The sequence below is a fragment of the Sinocyclocheilus rhinocerous genome, unplaced genomic scaffold (assembly GCF_001515625.1).
Source record: "Sinocyclocheilus rhinocerous isolate Xijiao unplaced genomic scaffold, SAMN03320098_v1.1 scaffold1427, whole genome shotgun sequence".
Taxonomy (NCBI): domain Eukaryota; kingdom Metazoa; phylum Chordata; class Actinopteri; order Cypriniformes; family Cyprinidae; genus Sinocyclocheilus; species Sinocyclocheilus rhinocerous.
The window spans coordinates 151,571-161,119 of NW_015632469.1; the positions used below are offsets into that span (position 1 = coordinate 151,571).

At 33.4% G+C, this 9,549-nt stretch overlaps 1 pseudogene; it reads left to right on the forward strand.

Moving 5' to 3' along the window:
* Positions 1–9,549, forward strand: part of LOC107742445 (wiskott-Aldrich syndrome protein family member 3-like) — a 26,020-nt pseudogene that overhangs the window by 3,882 nt on the left and 12,589 nt on the right.

The window sequence follows — 9,549 nt, forward strand, 5'->3', positions numbered from 1 at the left end:
CACACGAGATTTCAGGACGGAAACATGTCAAATGTCTTGAAACAAATCATCTGAACAATGTCTTGATGTGTGGTTGTGACTCCAGGCCGTTAAAATTATTAGAGAAATAATGCACTCCCGAAGTGGTTATGTAGCCACGTCGCCACGCCTATATGGAACGGTCTTTCTGAGTTCTCAAACAAATTAAGAACTACAATCGATTTTTATTGACTGAACGCAAGCGCTTCTTGCGATAGAAAACACTGTAACGGTTTTCACTGATTAAGAAATATTTTTGTTTGCTTGGGTGTTAATATTAGGCCTATTATATTAATAGCGAAGGGGGGCCCAAAAATTTGTTTTGCCTAAAAGAGGTAAATCCGGCCCTGCCCCTACTGTGTATTGTGCACATTATTTTTGACAGACATTGATGTTGTGATATTAAAATAATGTGGATTTGGAAACAGATGGATCATAAGGTAATAATAATTTCTTTGCTGGCATATATAATTCAGTGAAGTGATTGATGTCTGAGTGTTTTATGTCAATGTTTTAGTTCTAATATTCCAACCAACAGCCAGCCTAAGTTTTTGACGGACATGATAGCATGCGTTTTTGTTATTTGGGTATAAAACATGCTCGAAGTGAGCTTGAGATGTTCAAAATGCTTTTTGCATAGTTCATTATATTTTTTTACTGAATGAAGATTATTTCAAGGCTTGTGTTACTCAGAGACTTGAACAAAAATGTTACATTCTGTTACGTAATGTTACATTACGTGCTGTCACAGACTTGTCAGCTTTTGTAAATCAAGTTCATTTTTTACCAGGAGAGGAGCCGTTTTGAGGCACAAAGTTGTTTTTATTGTCTCTTATAACAAAAATATTTTATTTAAACCCATGAAAATGCAGATCCTGCTGTAAATAATAGTGAAAAATCACTTTTTAAAACTCTCCGTCAATTATTACCCCTTATTAGATTTGGACTCAGATATAAACATAGGAAATATAGATAGTGCCCATTCATTATTATTTGAAAGGAGTGTGTGTGTGTGTGTGTGTGTGTGTATATATGTGTGTGTGTGTGTGTGTGTGTGTGTGTAGGAGTATGAAGCAATAAAATGAATATGGATAGAGTAGATCACATCATTAGGTCTTGGAAAAAAAATGATGAGAATTATTTAAGTACTTCGACACACTTTGAAATCTCTGACATTTGATTACAGATTTTGGCATGATGGTAAATTGTTGAGCTCTCACCTGAAACGTGTGAGTTTTGAAACTGGCAGCTGAGCATCGTATTGAATGGCAGGTGATGCTTACACTCATTATGACACATTTCTAGGCTGATAATTGTTTGGTGTGACGTGGGGATTGTGTTCCAATACCAAAAGCAAATTCCTCTTTACAAATGACTCTTTAGCATGTAGTAGGATATTTTCATGTCATCATACTTCAGTTTACAAGAATGAGGTTTCATTTATTTTTCAGTCTGTATTAATCGTAAAGTAAAGAGGGGGAGCACTGTTAGCATATAAGTGCTAGCAAACATGCACATCTTCAGGCTAGTTGCTAGGCTACTCACACAGCTAAAATAATACGCGTTTGTTTCGTTTGAATGAGCTTACCGCGTCATGTGCACCGCAGACTGAGTTTCCCCTGTGCATCTGTATATTTCTCCATGCTGAATTATCAGCATTATAACAGCTGCAGGAAGAGTTCACAGCCTCAGTAGATTTGAAAAATACAATTCTTTCAAGCATTGCCTTTATATTGAAAATGGCAAAACAGAAATAAGATGAGTCTGAAAATGGATGTGTTTAGAGTAGCCTTACAGAGAGATTATCTGAGACGTCCTCCCATGAGAGTGACTCTAGAAGCTCTAGTACTCAGTGGAGCATGAGAGAGGGCCTTGCTTGGTTGTCATGGAAATGGTCGTAGGCTTCAAGGCAAATAGCCTGAGTTAACCCATCAAACACACAATCACTAAATATATTGCTAATATATAGTGGGGAAAATATATATAAATCAACAAAAGAACAATGATATGCAAGTGCTATAACAAGTCTCAGTTAGCTTAACGCAGTACACGTAGCAAGGTTTTTTTTTATTATATAATAAATAAAAAGAAAACAGATAGAATAGAAAAAGAATAGAGCAAGCTAGTGTTAGAGGCATTTTTGCTTTTTGTTAATTGTATAATAAATTAAAAGAAAACAAATAGATAGAATAGAAAAAGATTAGAGAAGCTAGTGTTTTTTTTTTAAAGAAAACAAGCAGTTAGTAAATGAATAGAGTGCAAGTCTAAAAGGGGTAAGTTTTTTTTTAAAGAATAGAATTAGAATAGGGAGTGTTAGAGTTAGAGGGTCAAATAAATATATAAATATATATATAAATACAATAAAAATAAAATTATTTTATAGCAGGCTACATTTTAAAAAATACAATGCTAATATTTATTTTTTTATTTGTTTGTTTGTTTGTTTGTTTGTTTGTTTGTTTGTTTGAAGTTTCATCATTTTCAAACCTAAAATAACAAAAGTGAAACACTTAACCCATGTAGTGACGGTAGGCTTTGATGCATTAATTATGAAATGTAATAATCAATTATAATGACTAATAATTACCCAATGTTTTAGACCCAATGCAGTCTCACAACAGGCATGGAGTGCGTGAGACTGAGCAAATAATCACTCGCTTTAAATGAAATGAAGTTTACAGAGATTGACTTTCTGTGTCATTTTTAATTGCATTCATCCAAGTGAGCATGTGACTAAATTGTTTTTCATTTCGTTCCCAATTATAATCAGCTCTATTATGCATTTCATGGAATATTTGGTAAATATGCACGAAAAGGCATTATTGTAGCACACCTCTGCTCATGTTGAGAATTTATAATGTTTAATAGGCCTGCATTCATTTAATTTTGTGATCCTGCTTGATTTAATGAGACTTGTCTGCCTTATGATATGCTAATCTGTAATAAACCAAAATTGTCTGTTTGTTTGCATTAAGTCAGATAAAATCTTTTGATTTTTTTTATTCACATTGGCTCAGTAATACATGTAGTGTTAAGTTTCGGTTTATTTTTACAGTAATGCCATTTTGAATCTTCTTTCTGCTGCACATTCAAATCATGCTTTTATGCTTTCATTTCAAGTCCAAAATTAAATTTTTTTGAGCCAGTGAATGTAAAGCCTGGTTTATGTTTGACACTACTTTATTACAAATGTTCCTTCAAGCATATTTTGTAAAATAATAATGAATCATGCCATTTCATGAATAAATATTAAGCATATATTAACAGACCTAACACTACTCCACTGATGAAAGAGGTATTTGTTTGTTCAGTTATAAATCATAACGAAACACAATATAGTTATTATAGTGCTAAAAGACATCAGTGTTCATGCACACCCTGTTTTCACTTGGGAAACCTTGATTCTGGCTTTGCAACTGATTCATATTTTAGGGTTTCTTGTGACATTGTGGTAATTATTAAGGTGAAAATGTAGGCAACACACTACACCAAATAAAATAAAAAAATTTTTTTAATGAAAATGCATTGCAGTTTCGCTTGGTGTATTACAAAATATTTATATTGTTGGCAAAAAAAATATGTTATATATAAAAATTTCACAGTACTTTGCAAGGCCGTAAATGGTGAAAGTTTAAAAATGAGCCGTTTTAAAAGCCGGATTTGCTGATTTGAAAAAAGCATTGTTTAAAATGTTTGTATTTGCTGCATGACATTACCCCAGAAAATGTTGTGTAAAACAGCCTTCTGTGCTCTCTCAGGTCGGTGTGTGTAGTTGAGCTCAGCCATGCCTCTTGTGGAGAGGACCATCGAGCCCAAGCACCTGTGCCGGGGCGCCCTGCCCGACGGGGTGACCAACGAGCTGGAATGTGTCACAAACAGCACACTGGCGGCCATCATCAAACAACTGGGAGGACTCAGTAGGTTCAGTTTTTCACTCTAGAAGTGCTGATGCACAGTCATCTTTCAGCCTGGTTTAATGCAGTCCTGGCTTAGTCTTTTCATTCATTACCCTGGGTTTGAAATGAGTCCATAGACTTCTGCAGCATCGGCGCTGAACACAGTCAGCTGTGTTTTAGCTTTGAGCATCATGGTTTTCTAGTACAGTGTTTTTCTGCATGGCTTTTTCACGAGCGAAATGCATTACGCAAAGACAAACAGCTTGTTTATGACAAGCTGCTTGTGATGTTCCTTGTTTGTAAGTCTCTTGGGATATAAATGTCGGCTAATTAAATATAATGCAATTTAAATAAAGGCAACTCATTATAACTGAGATAATTATGGCTGTCGATGTAACGTGTTAATTTAATTAATTAGTGACAAACGTTTTGCAGGGGAACAACAGGGGACAATTATTAACATTAACAATTGTCAACATTATAAAGACAATTTAATTAAGCTACTACAACTTAATAATAAAAAAAATGAATACAGAAATTTGAGTTTAAATTGTACACAATAATAAGCAATAATAAACATTATTATGTCACCATAACTCATCGAAATAATGTTAAATGCAACTTAAAAGTTTTTATTTTTTAAATAGCCCACCCCAACATACTGATAATTTTGATAATAATATTGAAGTCTTTTCAAAGTTTTTGTTAAAATGTGATGAATCATATATTAAGATGAAAAGTTTCAATAGAATGTGAAATGAAACGTTTGTTATAGATTTAAATTTTTTGCACTTTTTTTTTTTTTTAATATGCAGCAGATGAATTTCAAGTTTTGAGTTTTTTACTCTTTATGAAATATTTTTCAATAGAACGTGCACTGTAAAAAAATATTTTTCAAAGTTGTAAATAAAACAAATACTGGATTGCATTTTAAAAGCAAACACTATTTCAGTTTTTCTACTTCAAGATTTAATGTGTTACTTGCTGTTTCTTTGTAATTGTTTTTTAAATTTACTAGCCATTTCTGATTTTCTTCAACATGTTTTTATTCAGTGTACATTAAAACAAGAATCAGCCTTTTTCATGGGGTCTCTAATTAAAAATGATTTTATAGATGAAAGCTATTTGAATGATCAGTTTTGCCTTATTGTACATCATTGTGTGTTTATTGATTCAGGTCGACATGCGGAAGACATCTTCGGGGAGCTGTTTAACGAGGCCAACATCTTCTACATGCGCATGAACCGTTTGCAAGAGCGCGTCGACCTGCTGGCGGTGAAGGTCACACAACTGGACTCCACAGTGGAGGAGGGTGCGTAAGAATGAATGTGCTTTAGCAAATGACCTGATCTTTTGTGACACAGCCTGGAAATACACCAGGATACAACCACAGGGCTGTTGTGAGGATGGGCGCAGGTAATCAGTATAGTGCAGAAGTCTAGGGCCCTATGAAATCCATTGTATTTTTTCCCTAATTTAGTTTTTTTTCCATTTTAATATTTCTGGACCGTTTTTAATGGTTAAATTAATTTTAGTGATCAAAAAACATGTCTAATTAATTGAAATCATGAAACGTATACAATTTAACAACAATACAATGTAACAAAAAGTACCATTTTTGGGACCCTATAAAATAAGTTTAAAATAAGTTACTTTTTCTCAAATTACGTTTTGTATTTACAAAATTCTGTGTTTTCGATTTAAATTTTTCTGTATTCCATTTTAATGGTTTAATTAAATTGTAATAATCCATTAATATGCATGTCTAATTAATTGGATCCCCCCCCCCCCTGAAATTCTGTGTTGTGTATTTTAATTTTTCTAGTAAACAAATGAAGGCATAAATGAAATGAAAATTAAACAAACCCTTTCATTTTTTAACAAATAGTGCTGCACAACAGAGGTTTACTGTTAAAATTAAAACATGCAGGAAATTTTTTTTATTATTCCTTAAAAAAAAAAAATAATTGTATATTATTGTCATTATTATTATGGCATTAAGATGCACATTCTGTTGTACAATAGTAATATATTTCTGTCACAATTTGTTCAAGTTAAACAGAACTTTTATTTTGACAGGTTGCCACGAAGACCTTTAATTTTCTGTGTGTATATGATATGACGATATTTTTCTCATATGAAATGGTAAAATGCTCATGAAGTGATTTTCAGAGCAGTCTGAATAATAGCTAGAGCTCAGCAGATGAGGCAGCTGCAGTAATTAGCAGCGTAGACGCAGTGCTGCGTATCCCACTGATGTCTAGACACTAGCTGAGTTATTTAAGAGCACAGTGGAATAGTTTGGTTGACAAGGGAACATAATTAATAGAGCAGTGACTTCAAGTCCTTATGGGAAGCTCCTATTTACGTAAATGCTGTATGACGTCCATAATGTGCTTCATTGTCTGACTCACTTCATTAAACCTTTAACCATGCAGGTAACATTTACAATTGCAGTGTAATTGAAAGTCTCTAAATTATATGCACAGAAAGAGAAAGTTCCCCACAGGTAACAACACTGAAAAGAATTATACTTTGGACCAACTATCATAACATTATTCATCATAAACATGATTTTCACAAAGACAAAAAACAAGAACATTAAAAAATAAAAAGATCATTTATTTGCTTTTAGATAAACTGAACAAAACAGGTTTAAACCAGAAACCTTGCTTCTGAGATATAGGGCCAGATTCACTCAACAGTGCAAATTATCATGAAAGCACGATCCCTTAAAAAGGCAGATGGGAGTGTAAAGTTCTGCGGGTGATTTACCAACAATACGCAAATTAAAGAACCGACAGAGCCATCGTATTTCCAGAAGGATCATAATAATCTAATAATCTACCAAGAGCAGTGGAAATTAGCATAGGGTTGCAAACAAGCAGAGCCGATGATAATCAGGCTCTGTGGATAATCTATTAACAACACTGGTGCAAAATTGGTTAAGACATACTTTTTTGAGCATTAAATAATGGCACAAATACCAGTAAACAGACTACCACAAACCTTAATAAATCACCTTGCATGATTCATACCCTCTGGTGCTCTTCGGTCACTTTTGAGCGAAACATTTTCTGTTTTGAATTTTTTTAAATCACAGCTTCATCGGAATGGTACGAAACTTGGTGACTTTTATGGCATTTGGAATGTGAACACACAAAAAAATTGAGGGCATGATTCGAGCAGACTAAGTGGTCGTAAAAAAAAAAAAAAGTCAAAAATGACCGACCACAGGAAATGAATGGGAAATCGACAAAAACACAATCTTGTGTGTACAATCTACAAATCTGACACAATGCAGAACAAAAGTACACAGCAATGACAGGGTGAAACTCTAAAACATCAAGAGTGCAAAACCAACACATTCACTCATACACACATGCGTACACACACTTATACACACACACACCTATGAACTGGTGTGACTGTAACACAGCAAATATGTAAAATAAAAGCAATAATTCAACTACAATGCAGTAAAAAAAGTGGACAGCAAGGAAGGGGTTACACTCTAAAACATCAAGAGTACAAAACAGACACACTCACTCAAACACACACTCACAGACACACACACAAACATACACAATTATACACACTCAAATGAATTGGTATGGCTATAACCATATAGCCAAAACGAGTCAGAAAACTGAAATAAGAGGTTGAAATCAGATCAAACCCAGAAGGCATAAGCTCTGATAAAACATTTCTGTTCAGTTTTGTTACATTTTTATAGAATTGTAATGTTTTGTGTAACAAAATGCTTTCTCTGTGTTCAGGTTTGACTGTAGTAATCATAATTAAAAAACTGATGCTTCAAATCAACATTTCAAACCCCCAAAAATCTAATCCTTTACAAAAAGTTGTCTTTGAGAATGTCTATATATCCATATATATATACTGTATATATAATTGGATATATATATCCAAACCCACTACTTAATAAAAATAAGTATTTATGTCTAAAAACAATTAGAGAATGTATAGGCCTTTTATATAGAGCTATATAGGAATCTATGGGCTAAACCAATTGCAGATGTTTTTCTTATGTTACTCTCACCAGATGGCACTAATCTGGCTTCAAAAATGGCATTTTAAAGGCATTGACTCTATTTTAACATGAAATACTGCATTCATTGAAAAGTAATATAAAAATATATATTTTTTAAAATTTGTATTATTTTCAATGGGCAGAAATTCATCATAATTATTGCATAAATATTAATTAGTGACATGAAATTATCTCAAAATACAAAAGAAAAAATATTATTGAACAAAAATATATTACATTGATTTTACTGGGGCGAAAAAAAGTCACTTTTGACCGTGAAGATCACAAGTGTGACTCCCAAATGAGGAGCACCAAAGGGTTAAAATCCTCTCCTTACATAAATGTTGTGTCTGAAATGGAAACTCCTAAAAAAATGCGTATGCTATAAGGTAAAAAAAACTGTTCACACCTTGAAATCACTAATGTTTCACTGCACGTCTTTAGTAAATCCTGACAGCAGTTTTTAACACCAGAAGAGTGTTTGTGCCGACGCAAGCTGTAAATCTGCCCCATAATGTCATTTCTAGCAGGTTTGTGTTTGATGGTGTTTTCCGGCTCTGTCTGCTCGCTCTACAGTGTCCTTACAGGACATCAACATGCGCAAAGCGTTCAAGAGCTCCACTATTCAGGACCAGCAGGTGGTGTCCAGAAACTCCATCCCGAACCCTGTCATGGAGATGTACCAGCGCTGTGACAAACCACCTCCTCTCAACATCCTCACGCCATACAGGTCAGTGCATGCTTCAGCAACAACATTCACAAAAACAAATCTGACCTGTTTATCACCCGTTTCTTTCATGCATGACTGACATATGTGCATCACATTAAGTTGAATTATGTCAAAACTGTGAAATCCAAAGCTATGAACATTTTAGATGCATTTCATATACATACAGTACATCTTAAATTTAGGACTTAATATAAGTCTTTTAAATTTCATTTAATTTTCGTTTGAAGAAATTAGGCTTAGCCGACAGAATACATGCAGCAGCATCACAGAATCTGTTAACTGTGTTACAGGTATGATTGAAAAGTTATAATTAGATTACCAAAACATTTTGTAAAAATGGGAATTACTATCTGGATTGCATTTTGTACATGTAGTATGAAAGAAATATAGTGCTTTCTCCAGACGCAAACGTTCAGTTCATGCACATGAAAAATATAGAATTAAATGAAGTTTTTCACATTTCATGCACAAATTACAACACCGCTCTGGTCTTGATTAAAACATGCCCAAACAATTGACACAGTTACTAACCAGACTTATTACAATGGCCACTATTAATCACAGTGCTTGCCGTTGCATCATTATTTTTTTTTTGGAACTTAAAATTGCCATTTTATCTGCTGCATTTTGGTGTACAGAAAACATTTAGGTTAAGGTTCACTTTTCACTTGTCACTATTAGCATGTGGCCTTGGCTAATCCAAGTAATGGCTGTTAAATAAGCTTAATTTTCTTTATGCAAAATAGTAATAATAAATAATAAGAATTTTTTTAATTTTAATACATTTTTAATAAATTGTAAAAAAACAAATAATAAAAAAAAATAATAATAATTAGTTTAAATTTTTTTTGGGG